The sequence below is a fragment of the Arvicola amphibius genome, chromosome 1 (genome assembly GCF_903992535.2).
Source record: "Arvicola amphibius chromosome 1, mArvAmp1.2, whole genome shotgun sequence".
Taxonomy (NCBI): Eukaryota; Metazoa; Chordata; class Mammalia; order Rodentia; family Cricetidae; genus Arvicola; species Arvicola amphibius.
The window spans coordinates 8,185,454-8,206,014 of record NC_052047.1 but is presented as its reverse complement, the minus strand read 5'-3'; the positions used below and the strand labels follow the sequence as shown (position 1 = coordinate 8,206,014).

General features: G+C 46.5%; 1 protein-coding gene across 1 annotated transcript in view; it reads right to left on the bottom strand.

The window, feature by feature from the left end:
- Tmem150c (transmembrane protein 150C) overlaps positions 1-20,342 on the bottom strand; it is a 76,261-nt gene extending 55,919 nt beyond the window's left edge. Inside the window, exon 1 of the mRNA XM_038338577.1 lies at positions 20,290-20,342. The gene's annotated coding sequence lies outside the window, so the exon portion shown is untranslated. The remainder of the gene's footprint in view (positions 1-20,289) is intronic.
- Between the last annotated feature and the right edge of the window lie 219 nt (positions 20,343-20,561).

The following is a 20,561-nucleotide window of genomic DNA, read 5'->3' as shown; positions in this document are numbered from 1 at the left end:
TCTATGCCCTTGGTCCCTATCATGAAACTTATGTTAAGGAAGCCAGCATCTAGAAACTACTTTAGCATCAATTTTTCACTGATACAAAGTCAGGGGGAATGCTTGTTAAAGAGGCGGAGGATCGGCAGGAGTGGAGAGATAAGGAGGGATGATGGGGTGAATATGAGCAAAATACAATAATATACATGTAAGAACAAGTAATGAAGAAAGTCACTATTTCCTATGCTCACTAAAGATTAATTTTACAAGTATAAAGAAGGGCTAGAAAGAGGCTCAGAGGGTAAGAGAGCTTGCTGGTAAGTGTGAGGCCCTGAGTTCCGATCTTCAGCGCCAGCATAAGGAGCGGTGTATGGCAGGACAAATCTGTACCCTCAGCAGTGGTGAGGGAGAGACAACAGGATGATCATGGTGGAGTCAGGGACAGGAGTATCACGGGGGAGGCAGAGGCAGGAGGATCACGAAGGAGGCAGAGGCAGGAGGATCATGGGGGAGGTAGAGACAGGAGGATCACTGGACTTATTAGCTGCTGGCATAGCTTGGGGGAAGAGCACAAACAGATCCAATCCAAATTTAATGAGAGACTCCATCTCAAAGGAACAGGCACAGTGATAGAGGGGAAATACCCAGCATCTCCCTCTGACCTACACACACACACACACACACACACACACACACACACACACACACACGCACACACACACACTATACACACACACTATACACACGCACTATACACACACACCCAACACACAGATCTGCACACACATGTGTATACACAAACATACACATAGAAAGGGAGACACACATACACAAAGGGAGAGACCTGTACATGTGTGTATATACATACACATACAATCTTTAAAAATTTATAAAGAAATGTCAATTATTACTGTCCTTATGGCTGATGAGTATTTCCAGTGTTCTAGAAAGATCTCTTCTGGCTCCATCTTCTCAGTGTGTGGCTTCCTAGAGTTGGAAGTCTCTCGAAAAAGTACCAGGGTCATGGTGATGTCACCCATTCAGTTAAAGAATGCAAATCAAGAGATCCCACCATTGCCAGCAAATCCATTTGTTTTAGAGGAGGCGTCTACCTGGAGCCTTCACTCCTCAGCCACAGGCCCCTGGAAGCTGCTTTGCCTAAAGAGCATTGACTGCTCATGTGAACCACAACGGGCAGGGGTGAAAGCCTGGCAGCTCTGTCTTTGGTTTCTCTCTCTTCTCTGCTTTGGACCAGAATCCTGTCTGCTTCTATCTGCCTAGCTTACTTTTCCCCTTCCAAAGGTTAAGACAGAAGAGAAGTCACTGTCCTAGGCTGGCTGTCACTCTGTATTCCAGGAAGAGTAGGACCTCAGAGAAAGGACGGCCTCCCACCCTCCACTAACCCCACCGCCATGTGACGCAGTTACCCAGAAGAGCAAGGCTGCACCCTGGAACAGGACAGAGCATCATGTAGGAACCAGACTAGTCCCCTCAGGTGATGAAAGCAATTACAGATAAACAATTTATCAGACCATCTCACGGGCCCAAAGCTGCGGCAACAACAGATGCTTAATTATGCTTATACCTCTCCCCTCCCCATTTTTCCTCAGGTTAAACCTAATGCTCTTGTCAGTACATACACAATGAACATGGAGGGGTCATTGGATCCTTCATTGTTCCTCTTCCCAGTGCCTATTTACTGAATCTTGTCTCTCTGCTTTTCAGCCCTACTCTTTAGTTGACACATTGGAACAGGGGGCCAGGTCTAGCCAATTGGGGCAGCCAGAGTAAGGGCTTTTGCCCTAAAACCCTAGTTAAAAAGAGGGGAGGACAGGAGAGATAGCTTAGCAGTTAAGGGCCTTGAATGCCCTTTGAGAGGATTGGAGCTTGGTACCTGGCTCCCACCATTGCTCAGCTCACAACTGCACACAGCTCCAGCTCCAGCTCCAGGGGAATGTGCACCCTCTTCTGGTGTCTATGGGTATCACACTCACAGGCACATACCCACACACAGACACAAAAATAAAAGTAGAGTAAATTGTTGTTGTGTATTAAAAAAGAGGAGAGGGGCCAGGCAGTGGTGGCGCACGTCTTTAATCCCAGCACTCGGGAGGCAGAGGCAGGCAGATCTCTGAGTTCGAGGCCAGCCTGGTCTACAAGAGCTAGTTCCAGGACAGGCTCTAGAAACTACAGGGAAACCCTGTCTCGAAAAACCAAAAAAAAAAAAAAAAAGAGGAGAGGGTAGATGGGGTGGGGGAGAAAGGCTATATTTAAAGCTATCTTCTTCTGAAGTATTATTTCCAATATGAATATTAATGTTAATTTTCTTGGAGACAAGAGAAATATGTGTGATCAGAAATATTCTGGTAGATAAGGAATTAAAATGTTTTTTATTTTGTTTTTCTGTTTGTTTGTTTTTGTTTTTTTTTTAAGGAGGCAGATTTCAAACACTATATAAGAAAATATCCAAGCTGCTTGTAACACATTTTCAAGTGTTGGCCTCCATGGCTAGTGCTGGCCTCTCTGTAAACAATAAAGAGGCACAGGCCATGTGAAGCTAATGGCAGAAGATGGACAGACACAGGGGCTTGACAGCGGTCACAGGGCTCAAAGGGGAGCTGACGACAGTATGGACAGTTAGCTTCCATTCCTTCCTTTGTAAGACACACCTTGAGCTCCAAGTCACCTAGAGCCGCTCTAGGGGCACTCAGGCTGAATCAGATGATAGGATGATAAACATGTCCTGATCTGTTTTCATGCCCTAGACCCATGTCACCCCAGAGGAGAGCAATTCTGTACCCCTTGAATAAAAACTACAAGGAGCAAAGGCCCTGGACATCGGTTCTTTTCTGTCCCCCAGCATGTCTGTCTTGTCCTGCAAGGTTCTTACATAACTCTCTCCTTCAGTCCTCTTCCTTCCTCCCCGCCCTTCCCTCCAGCCCCCTACCCGCTTGCCTGTCCTGCCTCTCTTTCTCTTTGACTCCAGAGTTCCACTCTACCCCGGAGTTCCACTCTGAGTCCATTTGAAATTTATTTTATTAACGACACCTGCAAAAGGGACACTGTGCCCATCCCACCCCTACCTTCCCGTGACAAAAGCAGCATTAAGAAGACTTGGGATGTCCAGCATGGTGGCACATACCTTCAACTCCAGCACTTAGGAGGCAGAAGCAGACAGATCTATGTAGGCAGAGACTGCTCATTTGTTCCCGACTGCCCAGACCCAAAATAACCACACAGAAATTGTATTAATTAAAATACTACTGGGCCAATCACTTAGGTGTATTGCTAGCTAGCTCTTATATCTTAAATTAACCAATCTCTATTAATCTGTGCATCACCTTGAGGTCATGGCCTACTGGCAATGTTCCAGTGGGCTCCCGTGGGCATCTTTCTCCTTCAGCATCTCTTCTGACTCCGCCTACTTTCTCCCAGCATTCAGTTTAGTTTTCCTGCCTAGCTCTGTTCTGCCTTGCTGTAGGCTCAAGAAACTTCTTTATTCATCAACCAATAAAAGCAACACTTATACAGAAGGACCTCCCACATCAGATCTCTGAGAGTTTAAGGCCAGCCTGGTCTATATTGTTCTACATAGTGAACTCCAGGTCACAGAGGGTTATACAGTGAGAACTGCCCCTCCCCCTAAAAATAGACTGGGACTAGACAAAGGCTGATATAAAATCAATAGGCAGCACCACTTCTAACTTACATACCATGGCACTAATAGATGTAACATTGTAAAGAAGGTAAAAACTACTTGTTTGCAGGTGAAGGACTTCCGTCAACTGCACCTTCATCTCCTCACCTGCAGAGGTGTAACTATTTGACAAAAAGCTGGGCAAGTAGGTTGGATACAAAACATTTAAAAAATCAATACCTTCCCTGTATATCAACAATAACAATTACAAGATGTAATAGAAAAAGAATCCATTTACCGTGCACAGGATGTACACTATGGAGGAGAAAGTTCGTTGGAAGATAATCAAGAGGAAAGGCAGTAAAAGGCTGCTCAGGTTGGACAGGCTTTCACAGTGGCATCTCCCTAGGTGGGGTTGAGGGAGGGCTACTTCAGAGTCACAGTGGGTGCTCCTCAGAATGCAGATTCCTGGGCTTCCTCCCAACTTCCGCAATGAGAAGAGAGGGAAGAACATTTTCAAAAATTGTGTGTTAGGCCAGGTGTTATAGCATATAACTATAACCACTGCAGTGAGGTGGCTGAGCAGAAAAAATAGGAGTTGAGTCAGCCTGGGCTACACAGCAATGCTTTCTCCAAACAAAGCTGGAATAAAAACAAACAAACAAACCTCCCACAACACACCCACTGTGTAATGCTGGCCCACAACACACCTACTGTGCAGTGCTAACACACAACACACCTACTGTGCAATGCTGGTACACAACACACTTACTGTGCAATGCTGCCGCACAACATACCTACTGTGCAATGCTGGCACACAATACACCTACTGTGCAGTGCTAACACACAACACACCTACTGTGCAATGCTGGTACACAACACACTGTGCAATGCTGCCGCACGACACACCTCCTGTGCAATGCTGGCACACAATACACCTACTGTGCAGTGCTAACACACAACACACCTACTGTGCAGTGCTGCCGCACAACACACCTACTGTGCAATGCTGGCACACGACACACCTACTGTGCAATGCTGGCACATGACACACCACTGTGCAGTGCTGGCACACGACACACCTACTGTGCAATGCTGGTACACAACACACTTACTGTGCAATGCTGCCGCACAACATACCTACTGTGCAATGCTGGCACACAATACACCTACTGTGCAGTGCTAACACACAACACACCTACTGTGCAATGCTGGTACACAACACACTGTGCAATGCTGCCGCACGACACACCTCCTGTGCAATGCTGGCACACAATACACCTACTGTGCAGTGCTAACACACAACACACCTACTGTGCAGTGCTGCCGCACAACACACCTACTGTGCAATGCTGGCACACGACACACCTACTGTGCAATGCTGGCACATGACACACCACTGTGCAGTGCTGGCACACGACACACCTACTGTGCAATGCTGGCACATGACACACCACTGTGCAGTGCTGGCACACGACACACCTACTGTGCAGTGCTAGCACACCTGGGAATTAAACTGCCACAACTTCCTCACTCCGGGTTCATAGAAGGCTCATGAAGATCACTGTTCTCACACAGGTTAAAGATAAAGTGTATCATAAACTTCAGCATTAAAAATAATGGTGTCCTGCACAGAAACCAACAAGTCAACGGAGCAGAAAACATAGCCCTAAGACAAACTCCTCCACTCGGCTGCAGAAGCAAAATGCTTCATGTCTATTATACCATCACCAGGAAACTGCTGCACTTCCGCCCAACCAATTGGGAGAGTTCGCTTGGACCGGTCTGGCCACGGGGCAAAGAAGCAATTTAGGTGTGTGGTGGGGAGGTCACAGTACATCTCCGAGGGAGGATGCAAGCCAGAGGCCACCCAACTTCAGGTCCCACACATGAAAAGGTGCATGGTACCTATAAAGGTTTTCAGTTCAACCTATGGAAACGCAGGTACTGATCTGAACCCTGGCTGTCCCTCAAAGGGGCCACGCGCAGCAAGGCTGGAGTGATGAGGAATGGGGGTTTTATATATTTAAAAATGTTCTGGGATGAAGCCCCACAAGCCTGGGTTCTCTCTCAGTCCAGCTGCAGCTGACATCTTGTGCCGGTTGACCCCTTGCTTGGAGGACTGCCCTGTGCATTGTGAGGTCTGTAGCTGCACCCCTGCCTCTACCTGTTGGCTCCTTACCCACCCAGCTCTGACAACAGAAATGCTGATACTGCCCAATGTCCCTGGGGCAGGGGAGGCAAAAAGCACCTCTCACTGAGAACAGGTGTTTTAAAGGAACCATGGATAAATACAGCAATCATTCAAATCATTCAATAAATGTGCTGGGAAAATAAAATTTCAAATGGAAAAGATAAGTATTCATTTAGATCCTGGTGTGCCAGTCAAACCAAAGTTCCCCTTGGAATAAGGTAATTGTCGAGTTGATGGGATTTATAGCCACCCTGGGCATGCCTATGGGGAATTTTCTAGATTAGGTCAAGTGGGGTGAGAAGAACTACCTGTAAGAGGGCAGCCTGACTACACAGGATGGAGTCCCAAACTAAATAAAAGGAAGAAAGGGGGCTGTGCACAAGCACTCGTCTCCTTCCCCCCCCTCCCCCCCGTCTCCTGACTGTCGATGCAATGCAGCGAGCTGCCCCCAGCTCCTGCCACCTGCCTTCCCTGCCATGATTGACTGTGTTCGTGACCTGAAGCCAAATAAAACCCTTATCCCTCAGTCTGCCTCTTGCCTGGCATTTGGTCTCAGCAAAGGCAGGAACCCCGGAGACATCCTTAGCTCAGGGCTGGCTAGGAAGCATTTTCATTCCTCCCTCTCTTTTATTTTTGTGTGCGTGGGTGTTTTGCCTGCAGGTAGGTATGTGTATCCTGTGCACACAGGGAGGTCTCCTGACCTAGTGGAGGTCAGGAGAGTGTCGCAGCCCTAGGCACTGGAGGTTCAGGGAGTTGTCAGCCAGTGTGGGTTCTGGGGAAAAAACCTGGGTCCTGCACAAGAGCAGGAAGTGCTTTTAACCAAGTCTTCCCTCTAGCCCTCAGAAAGTATTTTTCTTCAGTTTGAAATATAGGAAGAAATCACAAGTGGATACCGATATTTTTGACCACCTAGACTAAATTTTTGGGAAACTCAACAGTGAGTGAAAATCTGTGGGAATTCTCATAAGCAGCGTGAGGAAGGGCGGCGGTCTGTACAGACAGTGTCGTAGGAATGCAGCTACTGCACCAGGGAAATGGGCGGAAATGATGCAAAGAGAGATTTACTGGAGAAGATGCAAGTGCCCAGCTGTACGCAGGAATTTCTGCTGAACTCACCAAAGTTTTCGTTTTTTTCTCTGTCCAAGAGGCAAAGACCTAAAAACAGATTCTTAACGCAAGGGCAAGTGTAGGTAAAAGGGGATGATCTATACCCCGATGACAAAAACGTCAGGCTCTAGACAGCCAAGGGATACAAGTGGCAGTGGGATCGGGAGGCTTAAGAAATCTGTCCTCCAACACAAATCTGTGGTCGGGGTGAACCTGGCTGCCACGGAAGAGATATGTCCAGGTCTTCACCCCATTTCCTGTGAGTGTGACTATCTGAAAAAGGGCCTTTGTGAGGTGGTGGTGACAATCTTCAGAGGTCCTCAGAGACTCCTTGTGCAGTGAGGGGAGGACACAGCCACAGAAGACAGCCACAGAGAGCATTGATGGTGCCACATACCAGGGAGTCCAGAGCTGGCAGAGGCAAGAGAAACTAGTCTGGACTCTTTAGAGGGAGAAACTGGACTCTTTAGAGGGAGCAAGACTTTAAAGGGCCAGCATCTTAATTCTGGATTTCTGGCTTTCAGGGCTGCTGTTTGTGGCGACTTGCTGAGGCCTCTGGAAACGAACACTCTAAGGAAATGGCAAGGGGTAGGAACAGAGGTTCATACTCAAACCTGCATGTGTTATAACTGTAAACAATCAGGAAAAACTTGAAGCAATAAAAGAATAAATAAAGGGATTAAGTGGTTGACAAGATGTCTCAGTAGGAGAAGGTGTTTCCTGCCAAGTCTGAAGACCTGAGTTCAATCCCAGGACCCACCAAATAGGCGACTTCTGCAAACTGTCTTCACATTCCCCCACAATAAATAAGTAAAAACATAATATTTACATTTTAAAACTGGAAGGGTTAAGTAATAATGAACCCATAGTATATAATACAACCATTATAATGTGTCTTAAAAAACAAACTATCTAAAGATTCTTAGAGAGTATTTAGATAGAAAATTCAGAACATGAAAGTATGTGTACAATGTAATCCCCGAAGGTAACTTCATACAATCTACCTGCTTACCATTCTTATGAACAACATGGGGAAGAATCCAAATTGGATACAACACATGAAATCAACAAAACACTAGAATATGAACACCTATTGTCCTACATACTCAGAAGGCTACGGGGGGGGGGGGGGGGGGGAACTGAGCTCAGAAGTTCCAGGCTGCTCTGGCAACACTGTCAGATTTAGTCTCAAAAAATCTCTCATAACCTAAAAGAGTTTATCCTAGAAATATTTATATTGATATCATCAGCATAAAGCATTCACAAGTCAAAGGTGAACTCCATGGATACTGAATGACATTTAATAAAACACTGCTCATCCCTTAGAACATACATAGGAAACTATGGTCAGAGGGGCTCTTTGATGTTCCTCCTCCCTCCTTCTATTTGCCAATATTACTCATTAGGATGAGAAGAGAGCTTTCCCCATAAACAAAAACTAGAGTAAATTAATACTATTGTGTTTATTTCTATCGTTCTAGCAAGAGACAGAAATAAAAACATATGGAAATGGGATTATTAGCAAAAACAGTGAGATCAGAGAACAGACTAAAATATTAGAGAGAGAAGTTAGAGTATTTATATAGAAGGTCAGATAAAACACATAAATCCAAACACCTCAGAATCATACAGCAGAAATGGACAGATGTATAAAAGCACCACCCCCTAATATGTGGGGCCTATCTGCAGTAATTGTCAAATGTCTGTTATATTGTTACCGACTCGAGTATTATGAAAAACAGTAAACACCATGGATTTAGTCTTCCAAGATAGGGAACAGGGCGCCTTGAATTCTGTCTGACTTTAGGAGATTTCTATCATCATGGAACATGCCAATTCATTTATTTTTAAGTAGATTAATGAATCGACCTCAAATATTTGCATATGCATGCAGTCATATATTTCACCTAGCTCAGTGCTTGGCACATGCTAAAGCATAATAACTGTGAGTGACAAACTTCTAATTCTTTCTCTGTACAAAGTTTGCCTGCGCAGCTAACTTAATCCTCATCCAAGTCAATCTCATATTCCCATCAGTTCACACTGGCCCCGTGGATGTCTGCAGAGCTGTGTTTTCTTAGGGGAGGCGATGTTTCCTGCTCCCACACATCTACAGGGTTCCTAATAGAAACTACTCCTGATTTCAGTTACCCACTGGGAAAGAATAGGAGAAGAGAGGAGGAGAAAGGAGAAAAGGTGACACACACTTAATGATACATGCTCAGCATACAATAGCAGCAAAATTATATTCATTATGTCTTAAATTTACTAAAATCAGTATTTGAGAGGATTTGTTAAATTAGTACAGAAAATAACAGGCACAAATCAGATTAAATCAATGACAAGCCTGCAATAAACCCCAAATCACTCTGTCTACACTCACTGAATTCCCACTAAACACTTAAATGCTCACAGTGTTCTGGTTCTTATTCCTATAGTCCAGCTGCAGTGGTTTGAATGTAATTGGTCCCCATAAACTCTTACAGAGAGGCACTATTAGGAGGCATGGTTTGTTAAAGTAGGTGTGGCCTTGTTGGAGGAAGTGTGTCACTGTGGGGTGGGCTCTGAGGTCTCCTTTGTTCAAGCTTTGCTCAGTATGATACTGAGACCACTTCCTGCTGCCTGGGGGACCAAGATGTAGCTCCTTCTCTACCCTCACTTCCTTCTGTAGCACCATGTCTCCCTGTACACCACCATGTCCCACCATGATGATAGTGGACTAAACCTCTGAAACTGCAAGCCACCCCAATTAAATGTTTCCCTTTTTAAGAGTTTCTGTGGTGGAGGTATCTCTTCACAGCAACAGAAACCCTAACTAAGATACTAGCTATGGGTTGATAGTGAAGAAATATGTATACACTAGAATGGGCAAAGTCTCCCGGACTTAAAAGTACATAAACTAGACATGTTTCCTGTAACAGTGCAGCCTTTGCCATAGACTGCTATTTTAAAAATCCACTTTGGTTATCTCTCTCTCTCTCTCTCTGTGTGTGTGTGTGTGTGTGTGTGTGTGTATGTGTGTGTTAATATACTTACACATACTAACAAATAATACTTTTTCTTCAAGGTTGAGATCATTTTGCTCTAAATGTGGTGTATTCATACAGTGTGGCATTTCAGTTTGAAAAAGAAGAGCTTCTCTCATCTGCGGCAGTGTGAGTAAGCCTTAGGAAGTTACACTAAGTGAAGCCATCATTTACGAGGAGACAAGCTGAGTGTGATGTGCACACTTTACAGTCCCAATGCCAGGGAGGCGGGGGCAGGAGAACCTTGAGTTCCAAGCCAGAAGGGCTCCACTCGCTTAACCTCTTTTTCACAAAACAAAAAAGTCACTGGTCTGATTCTGCTTTGAAGAAGTGCCTAAGGTTGTTGAGTCACACTAGGTTGTAGACGCATTCACTTGGCAAAGCTCTCTGAGCATTTGTTCTGAGTTCCTTTTGTGATCAGTTGTTCACACGAGGATGCACTTCTACCAGTATCTCAGTGACAATAGAGCCCCCATTGTGGGGATCCACCTGCTTTATTTAATGTCAGAAAAGAAATGAATGAATAGAATCTGCAAATGTGTGACCAATGGGAAGGCACTGATCAAGAAGAGAAGAGACAGGAAGCCACACAAGATGCAAAATGTTAGGAATGAGGAGGCACTGGCTCTGGAGCAGACTGTCTCGGAATTTCTGTTTCTGTGCTAAAACACCATGAGCAAAAGCAGCTTGGAGAAAAGGGTTTGTTTCCTCTCACGGCTGTCAGGCCACTGCCATCACTGAGGGAACTTAGGCCAGGAACTCAGGACAGGGACCTGGAGGCAGGGGCTGAAAGAGAATCGTGGTGGAATGCTGCTTACTAGTTTGCTCCTCATGGCTTGCACAGACTTGCTTTCTAATACACTTCAGGACCACCTGCTGAGGGGTGCCCCCCCACCCACAGTGGGCGGTACTCCCTCATCAATCATGAAAATCTCTATGAACTTCCCAGCAGACCAATCTTAGGAAGGGATTTTCTTAACTGAGAGTTCGTTTGTCTTCCCAACGACTCTGGCTTATGTCACGCTGACAAGGGGTCAGTTGTGTTGGCTAGTTTTTATACCAATGTTCTCTCCTAATACCCATGCTTCTTCATTACTATGCTATCCCCCTCTGTATACATGTCTGCTCCTCCTGCACTGGGCACTTGCTTATCTTAAACATACGTTCACGGCAGAAGTGGGTTCTGAGATATAAATGTAAAGCTCTGGACATAAGAGTCGGAAGGGGTTCCATGTTTCCTTCTTTGAAGCTAATCTGTAATACACAAATTGGCACTTTGACACTATGGGGGTAAGTGAGCCCTTGTTGCTCTGGCAACCTCTTGGGACAACGGCCTAGACTCTAACCCCAAATATTTGTCACGGTCTTCATGCTTAAGATAATATCAACCCATTCGCCTTCATATGTTCGTTTCTGGCCACCGGCCCATAGGTACACTCTGTAATGCCCCGAGGGAACACTACGGTACACAGACTGCCTTGTCAACCTCTGATGTCACCTCACCAGCCAAACTTGATGGGATCACGTGAGAGTTTAGAAAAAATGTGGTGACTGATCAAGGATGCAGCTTGATTGTTAGCTCCTCAGATGGTTTTACCACACAACCAGGCTAGGAACTTCTGCCCCTGGCTTGCCTGTCCCCCAGCAAGCAGTGGCGCTGTCCAAGGTAGCAGCTCATTAAGAACTGTCAGTTCAGCACATGTTCATGCCTGTCAATGGACAAGGGTCTCTCTGGACTACTTAATGGAAGGATGCTGCACTTTAGACAGCACAAGAAGGCAGGTCACATGCTAACAACATCTAAAGCCACATACGGCTGATAGAATTTAAGTTTATAAAAATCTACCCCACAACAGGCCTGACTGTAGATATCATTAGCTTTGGGGGCAACAGTCACTGATCCAGACACTCAACTCTTTGGTGGTATAGACGCGGTCTAGGCAATGTGGGAAGAGATGAGTGGTTATGTCTAGTAAAACTTTATAGTATTTTGCTGGCCTCTGCCATTACATAGTCAAATGCCCTAAGATAAAACTAAATTGCCGACTATAACTTTTAAACACAGAGAGTACGGATTAATTGGAAGGAGAAGAGAAACTTGCGAGCACATGTAAAGAGTCTTAGGTATAGCCCAGGAACCATGTTAAGACAGCCTGGAACACAGTATGAAAGAACTGCAAAACAGTCGTGGTCTGAGAGAGTAAAGGAGCTTCCTCCTCCTGCGGCGACTGGACTTGCCGTGACTCCAAGAGATAAACCACATGACTTCCAAAGGTGTTGTGTAGCTTTCAGACACCGTACAGGAAAACCATAGCCATCTAGAACACTTTAATTTTCCACATAGAAAGAATGAGATAAAATCTGTGTTATTAATAAGAAGGAAGTAACAGGGAGAAAAGGAGCCATCCTGAGAGGCTGGGGTGATGGTTCAGTCAACACAGTGCTTGCCACGCAAGTTGAGGACTTGAGTTCAGACCCTTGGCACCCCTGTAAAGACCAGGCATGCACACCGTCATGCTAGGACTCGGAGAGTGGAGATGGATGGATTCCTGCAGCCTGCTGTCTAGCCGGATTAATCTAAAGGTGAGTCTTGGGATCAATGAGAGACGTTTCAAAACTCAAGAGGAAGAACAACTGGAGGAGATACCTGACCTTAAACTCTGGGACTGACATGCAGCATGCATACCAAATTGTACATCCCATTCCTTCCCTCAAACAGTCATTCTGAGCCTATGAGCCAGGAACCATGCTGCAGGCACCACTAGAGCTAGAAGCCACATCTCTGAACTCTGTTAATGGCTTTGCAAGCAGACATGACTTGGGTAAGTGGCCTAGTCTCAACAGATCACAACGTGTCCCTATCTGGTCACAACTGGAGCTGTTCTGCAATTCAGTTAATGGAGAAATTTTCTCTTTAGGTCTACAAGCCGAGATGTGCAATCAAAATTATGGTATGAAATGACAGCGCACTTCCCTCCATGTAAATCAATTTTTATGCCACATATAAGCTGAAATTAAAAGGGAGAAATACCAATCAAAATGTCATAGGGAAGATAATTGTCTTTTTAAAGATCAATTGCATTAGCTGCTAAAGTTACAAGGGACATAAACATGGTCCTTGCAGGCACTGTGCTGTCACTGATAAAACTGGTAAAAATTTAAAAATGTTAGAGCTTCTCAGTGGAGGGCATGTGGGGATATAGTGTCATAAAAGGAAGCACTATTACCCGTAGCTTAACATCCTGTTACTGCTCCATCTTCATGTTTCTGCGTACATCACTAAGTCTTGGTGGGTCTGGGGTTGGAAGCTTTAACTTTTACTTCTGTTAGGGGCCCTAAGAGAGCTACATCACAGAAGTACCCTCATTTTAATAAACAAACACCCAAGTTCACTTAAAACTAATACTTCTGCTTGTGTTGTTTTATAACAATGTCACCATTTTATTTCTGTTTCGTGTGTGCAGGTGTTTTGCCACGTGTATACAGTGTGTGTGTCTGGTGTGCAGACAGAGGTCAGAAGGGATGCCATAGCCTAAACTGGAGTTACACATGGTTGTGAGCAACCATGTGAACAGTGGGACTCAAACCCAGGTCCTCTGCAAGAACAAACACTCTAAACCATCGGTCACCTCCCCAGCCCAATGTCACCATTGCTTAATTATTCTATTCACTCACAAATTGACAAACAGTTTGCAAGACTCTAACCAACGAGTGTAGATTTCCAGCATTGTAACCCCCATTTTAGCTATTTTAAGACAGCCACTTTTTAACATGTCTTAAAACCACCAATTAATGCCATTTAAAACATTTCCTTGTCAGCAGAATCATCACAAATGTGAAAGAATATAATAAACCTAATCAGAACGTTTAATTTTGTCACGTGCCTTAATCTCAACCTATGGGAAGAGGATCTGGGATTTTGGGTCATCTTCTAATGTTAACGTATAAAGAGACCAAGGGAAACAGAGGATGAGGGAATCTGAGGAAGAAGGGTGTGTGTGGAACGGGGAGGAGTGGAGGGGAGGGAAACTGAAATCTCCCTCTAATGTGTGGGGGAAGAGATATAGACATATATCTCAAAGCAAGCCTGGTACTTGATACTATACTATACCTGAAAAAACACACAAAATGGGTTTTTAAAAAATAATATTCAACGAGGGGTTGGGGAAATGGCTCGTCTCCCACCCTGCCCCCACACGTTGGACGAACAGTGGCTGTGTCCCTAAGCTCTGTTTGCAGCCGCTTGTAGTCATAGTCATTCACCATGAAGGCTTCGGGGCGAGATAATGCCATTCCAACTGCAGGCTGATTTCCTCTACTGCCGCAGTTAACAACGATCACTTCTCAGGCGTCGTCCACACGACTTGCAGTGCTTTCTCAAAGACAGTTCGTCAAGCTCTGTTCCACAGGCACAGTAGATGTCACCGTTCAGAGAAGCAGACACTTCTGTAGCCTTGAACAAAGTGAGTCGTTTACAGATTTTTTTTTTTTTTTTTTTTTTTTTTAGCATGTTCGCCACAGCGTCTGGACTTTCAACAGAGAGAAACTAAGCATGTTGGCGAGCTGTGGCCTCTCCTGTTCTACCCAACACGGTCTGGATAAGTGGTCACTTGTGTCTAGCCCGGTCCAAAAGGAAACCTGGAATCCGCTTCTAGATAACAGTGGAGGAGGGGAAAGATTTCCAGCCTCACTTTGAAGACCTCCTAACACACTGATTTTCATTTATGTGCTTGTTGGGACTAATAAGTCCTGGCTTTCAGCTGCTCTTCCCTCCTAGAACCTTCTAATTGAAGTTACTAAAAGCTGTGCTTTACCTAGAGGATCAGAGGATGGGATTTTCACCTGCTGGCCATTGACTGCAGTGTATTTAAGCCTCCATGGTGCTATTAAAGATGGGCTTTTTGGTACCAGTGTTGGAAGTCCGGGTGTTGGTCTGTCTCTGTGTGTGTAGTCTCAACCTCCAGCCCCTTGCCCGAAGCTCACGAACTGGGTTCTAGCTCATAGAGTGCAGACGCAGTGCGTGGCATGTGCTTATTTATATTAAACATTCTTTTTCCAGTTGTGGGGCTTGGGGTCAGATCCAGGACCTCTCCAGCATCAGGTAAGCCTGCACAACTGGCTTAACTGCCCAGCTGTTTTCCATTTACTGTCTGAGGACTACGCGAAGAGGCCCTCACAGGAAAGAAGTACTTTTGAAAAGAAAATGTTGGTGATTTTGCACAGCAGGGGACTTAGGAGACAGACCTGTTTCCTTAGAGTACTTGTCATTTGCTTGTTGCAAGTCAGAATGCTGAAGTTAGGGGATGCAGGCAGGAAGAACACACTGCTGGAGATGTAATAGGTTGTCAGTCTCCAGGATGCTCAGATTTTGTAGGCACCAGGCCGCCTCTCCTCTCGAAGGGCATTAACCTTCCGAGACCACTGGCTGGCAGCAGTGAGGGCTCCTCACCCTAGAACGGTAGTGACTTCTCTCTCCCCATCACGCTCAATCTCATGCAGAAAATCACTATATTTGCACGAGTGCCATGGTGCACAGCGCCTGAGTGTCACAGGTCTGCAGATGTCCTGTCTATGTATGTGACACTATCACATACAGGGCGTAGGGTGACTGAACTTGTGGACTGTCTGTCTCCAGACTGATTGCTTCACTGCCAAATGAGGCGTAGGTAGTGTGGGGAACAGAACTCCCTCATCAAAGGAAAACAGGATAACTCACATGGGGCAGGCAGCACGGAGTACTAGGTAAGCATTGATTATTGCTGGGGACCACATGTGTCTTCTCAAAGAGGGGTCACAAGATGACTTACAAATTTCACAAGCAGGACCTTGCATCTGAACCAGTACACACACACGCACGCACACACATACACACACACACACACACACACACACACACACACGCACACACGCACACAACTGCAAATAACGAACATGCCTAAGTCATGTTGAATAGATGAACTGGGCTGTGCAGTGAAGGTTTAAATCCAGAGGTCCCATTTCTCCAGTGCTCAAGCCACATCTGCCCGCTTCCTTGTGGCCTGGCCATTGTTATACATGGAGGAAACAAAAGGTTCCATAGAGGAATGCACAGGCATTTTTCTGGTTCTCTTTCAGAAGGGAAATGCTGATTCTCATTTAGAAATTGATTTTAAGACCCAAGATAAGGAGTTTGCAAATACTATGGTGTATGAAAACACTAACAATTTTTTTTTATTTCAGAGACTTTGGTATGGTATTGGAACTATATGAAGCCTTCATTAAATTTATTTAAGCATCCCCATCACCTTGTGAGATGGCCAATGTCCTTCTAGACTGTTAATATCTTCAAGTCAAAAATACCTTAGGGCTATTTTAACCAAATTCTAATACATCCCAACACATTCAACAATCTCTAAATAACTGACTGAAAGATTGTCCCTCCCTCAGAGACCGGGACCCTGATGACTCTCAGCTCTCCCCTGCAGAGGAGCTCTTAGGCCTCTGGGTGAGGGTCATTCATTCCAGAAATGGGAGAGGCAAGGTCTTGAAAAATCATCTCATTATAAAGTGTGCTTTCTCCACCACCAAAATAACAGTTTTAATCAAAGCAAGTTAGTTTAAAAATGGAAGCCATCCAGTAGAAGCTGAATCAAATCCCACTTTACTAAAAATGATAGTAGGCGGTATTTTAAGTGGATTTGGTAAACCCCACAGGCGGTGTGGAACAAGGGTGGGGAAGCGTTGTTTAGATTGAAGTTCCAGAGAAAGAAGCCAGATATGAAGGGCTGTAACATGAAGACTTCGGCCCTCAATTGTCCCTGGAGTAAGCCATTTGTCGCTCTTCTCAGGGATGAGGGGAGAGGAACAGTCAGGCGGTCGCCCTCCTTTCTCTAGACCTCTCCCCCTCAGCTTTAAACTTATCAGTTGCAGAAGCCAACACTGAGAATGAATGAGATGCACAATGTGCACAAGAGCAAATGATACTGCTGTGTGAGCACCCGCCCCAATGCTCCTGTGTGAGCACCCACCCAAATGCTCCTCTTGTGCGAGCACCCGCCCCAATGCTCCTCTTGTGCGAGCACCCACCCAAATGCTGCTGTGGGAGCACCCATCCAAATGCTCCTGTGTGGAGCACCCACCCCAGTGCTCCTGTGTGAGCACCCACCCAAATGTTGCTGTGGGAGCACCCGCCCAAATGCTCCTCTTGTGCGAGCACCCACCCAAATGCTCCTCTTGTGTGAGCACCCACCCAAATGCTGCTGTGGGAGCACCCACCCAAACACGGTGCCAACACCCAGGAGTGATGCTTATTTTTGTAACAGTCAGAGACAGGAATTTAAAAAGCCAACTGTTTTTAGAGTAGGAATGAACTCCAGCACAAATCCAAGTGCTTTTTCATAAGGCAGGATTCCCGAGTTAAATCTTAATTCCCAGCAGTATAATGCAAATTCCTACTTCTCCCTAATTAAGGGATAATTGCCATCAAAATGTATCTCTATCAGAAATGAGTGGTGGGAATTCAGAGTTGCACTACCTAATATGGTAGCCACTATCCCTATGTGGCAATTTAAATTAATTAAAGTTAGATAAAATTTAAAATCTGTTCCACAATTGTACTAGTCACGTTTCAACAGCCACATGTGGCTTGTGGTTATAAGACAGACTTATAGAATATTCCCATCCATGTGGAAAGTTATACTGGGTAGTACTGATCTCGACAAGGTTATATACAGGCGTTAAAAAGGAAACTGTTCATTTCTCACCCGGTAGGAGAGCTCCAAACCTTGCCTAACCTACTAGAGCTGGCATGACCCAGCGAACACCCAGAATTTTCCATTATCTCATATCGTTCCTATTGTCTCATCTGAGCTCTCTGTGTTGAGTATTTCCACTTTGGGCTCAGCCTATAAAGTACTTGGCAGGCAAGCAATGGGACCTAGGTTTGAATGCTCTAGTGCTCATGAAAAAGGCTGAGCATGGTGTTGGGTACCTACAACCTAAGCCAGGTTGACAGGAAGGGAGGTAGTAGACTTCTGAAGCTCATTGGTCCAAACAGCATGGCACAATCAAGGAGTTTCAAGTTGGGTGAGAAACTATCTCAAAAAACAACCGTGCAGCGAGATTAAGGAAAGACATGCAACATTGACCTCGGGCCTCTACACACACGCATGTACGCACATGTGCACACCACACTCATACCCAAGACCACACAACAGTATAATGATAGTCACGTGGGCCTGACAAGAGCCTCATTCCTACTAAGTCCTGAGGCCAACGTCACAGCTTCTTTTTAGGAAGAGGAAGAGGGAGACTGCCAGCTAGGTAGTGCATCATCTTCTCAGTATCGTTCTGCATAATTGGCCACTGAAACGATCCCAAAGGGCCAGATTACAGCGACACACATGACGGAGACTGCAGGGGCCAGCTACCCTTCCCTCTCTTAGGGCTCCAGGCTGCCCGCTCATCTGGCCACTGGACTACAGAGGTACTGGCCACGAGGAAAGCCAAGATAAAGAGCTTGGCAGTCACAAAGCAGCACAAGTGAACAAGTCCTGCCAGGGGACGACTGTGAGCCAGATGGCAGCAGGCTGGAGCAGAGACCAGCAGGAAGCATTATCATGTTCTTGAAAAACGATGACCCTGCAAAGCAAACCGCCCCCCCCCCCTCACAAAGCATCTGACAAGAAACACATGGATTAAGCAATTGCTATCAAGATATTATAATGCAAATTTAGACAAGCCAAAACAAGTGTCATTCAGCTAACTGCAGACTATAAACATGCATTTTTCAAATAGTTTAAGTTTGCTCAATGTCAATTTACCATGTCCAGTTTCTGGGCTTCCAACTTGGGAGGCTTGCAAAACATTTAAGCAATTTATACATCAAGGACAAATCATTAAGATCCCCATGTTTATGCCATGAAGATTAAATTCACACTTCTAGTTCATTCAGAGATGGCAGCTGCTAGGTGTGGTGGTGCACGTCTTTAATCCCAGTATTCAGGAGGCAGAGGCAGGTGGATCTCTGTGAGTTTGAGGCCAGCCTGGTCTACAGAGCAAGTTTCAGGAATCCAGAGCTACATAATAGAGACCTTGTATGTGGGGGAGGAGACAGAGACAAAGAGAGAAAGATAGATGGGGGGGCAGGGAAGGAGACGAAGACAGACAGACACAAAGAGACAGAGACAGAGCGATACATGGATGGAGGGAGAGACAGCTACAGTTAATGTTGGAAGTAAGGTCCTTTCTGGGACACGAGTAAGAAAAAGTTAGGTATCTGGTGCATTAAAGCTGAGACTGTAAAATTACTCACTCTGCATTTATTACATGTATGCATGCGCCTAACGGTTCACCCTCAACATGGGAAACTTTAAGTGGGTCAGCTTATTAACTGCTACCATGGGCTTTATACATTCACATTCGCCTCCCTTTTTATTAACTGCAGCCCAGAATGGAGCTACAGTCCTGCATTATTAAAATCTGTCTTCGATTCAAGCAGAGAACTGGAGAAGCAGAAACTAACATTGCTCTTTCGGCTGTGTTACTGTAATAGACCTAAGAACTGCTTTATTCTGCCCTGGTTTTTCAATATGCCAGTGTGTTTAGGTTCCTTAACAGGACCACACCTACAGGAGGTCAGTGTGGGATCGCCCAGGGAGATCGGCTGGCTTCCATTCCACCTGGGCTGTGTTCTCACACTGGCAATCACAACCCTGGCCCAGCCCTGAAAGACCTGGCCGGAATAACCGCAACAGAAAGACCAGCAAAGTGCTTAGGGTCTAATAAAGTGTCACGGGGGTAGGGGTGAATGAAGAGGGATGAACGGAGGTGGGGGGCGAAGGCATATGGGTTTCAACTGGGAAACCCCTCATTCTCCCTTGATTCATTTCAGGAGGGGAAAACCATTCACTCAGTGAAGGCTCTCTCCATAACCCGAGGCTGACGACTTTTTAAAATTATTATGACCACGGACAACCAGAGCGCCTAGTGCCCGGCGACCGGCACCCCTGCCCACGCTCAGTCCCAAATCCCCGATTCTTCCCAGGAATGAGCGCCCAGCGGGGCACCGCAAGTTAGCGCCCGGGGTCGGCTCGCTCTGCCGCTTTCTCCCGGTCCTCACCCGGGAGCGGCCGTAGAGGTGGGACACCTGTCACCGGGCCGGGTGGGGGCCGCGGGCGGCACTGCGGCGGCGGCGGCGGGGAGCGGGACGGGCGAGCCGCGGAGCCGCACCGCCTGCTTCGGGCTCGGGAGCACGCGCTCGGGGGCTGGGGAGGCAGTGCCGCCGCCCGGGTGGTGTCTCCGCGGGGACCCGGAGCCGAACGGGCCGGGCAGCAGGGCCGAGGGACGGAGGAGGACGCCGCGCCTACCTGCTCCGGGCGGCAGCGGCTCGCGGGCCGTGACCTGCGGCGGCGGTGGCGGTGGCGGTGGCGGCGGCGGCGGCGGCGGCAGTCGCGGCGGGGAGGGCGCTTCCTTCAGGAAGGGGTGGGATCTGCCCGCCCGCCCCCTCCCGCCGCAGCGCGGCCGGTCCCCGACTTACTCCGGGGTTCCCTCTGCGGGGCCTCGGGTGGACGGCGGAGCCCCGCGGTCCCGGCTTCTACCTTCCCCGGTCCCCGGGTGTCTCCTAGTCATCCGGGGCCGC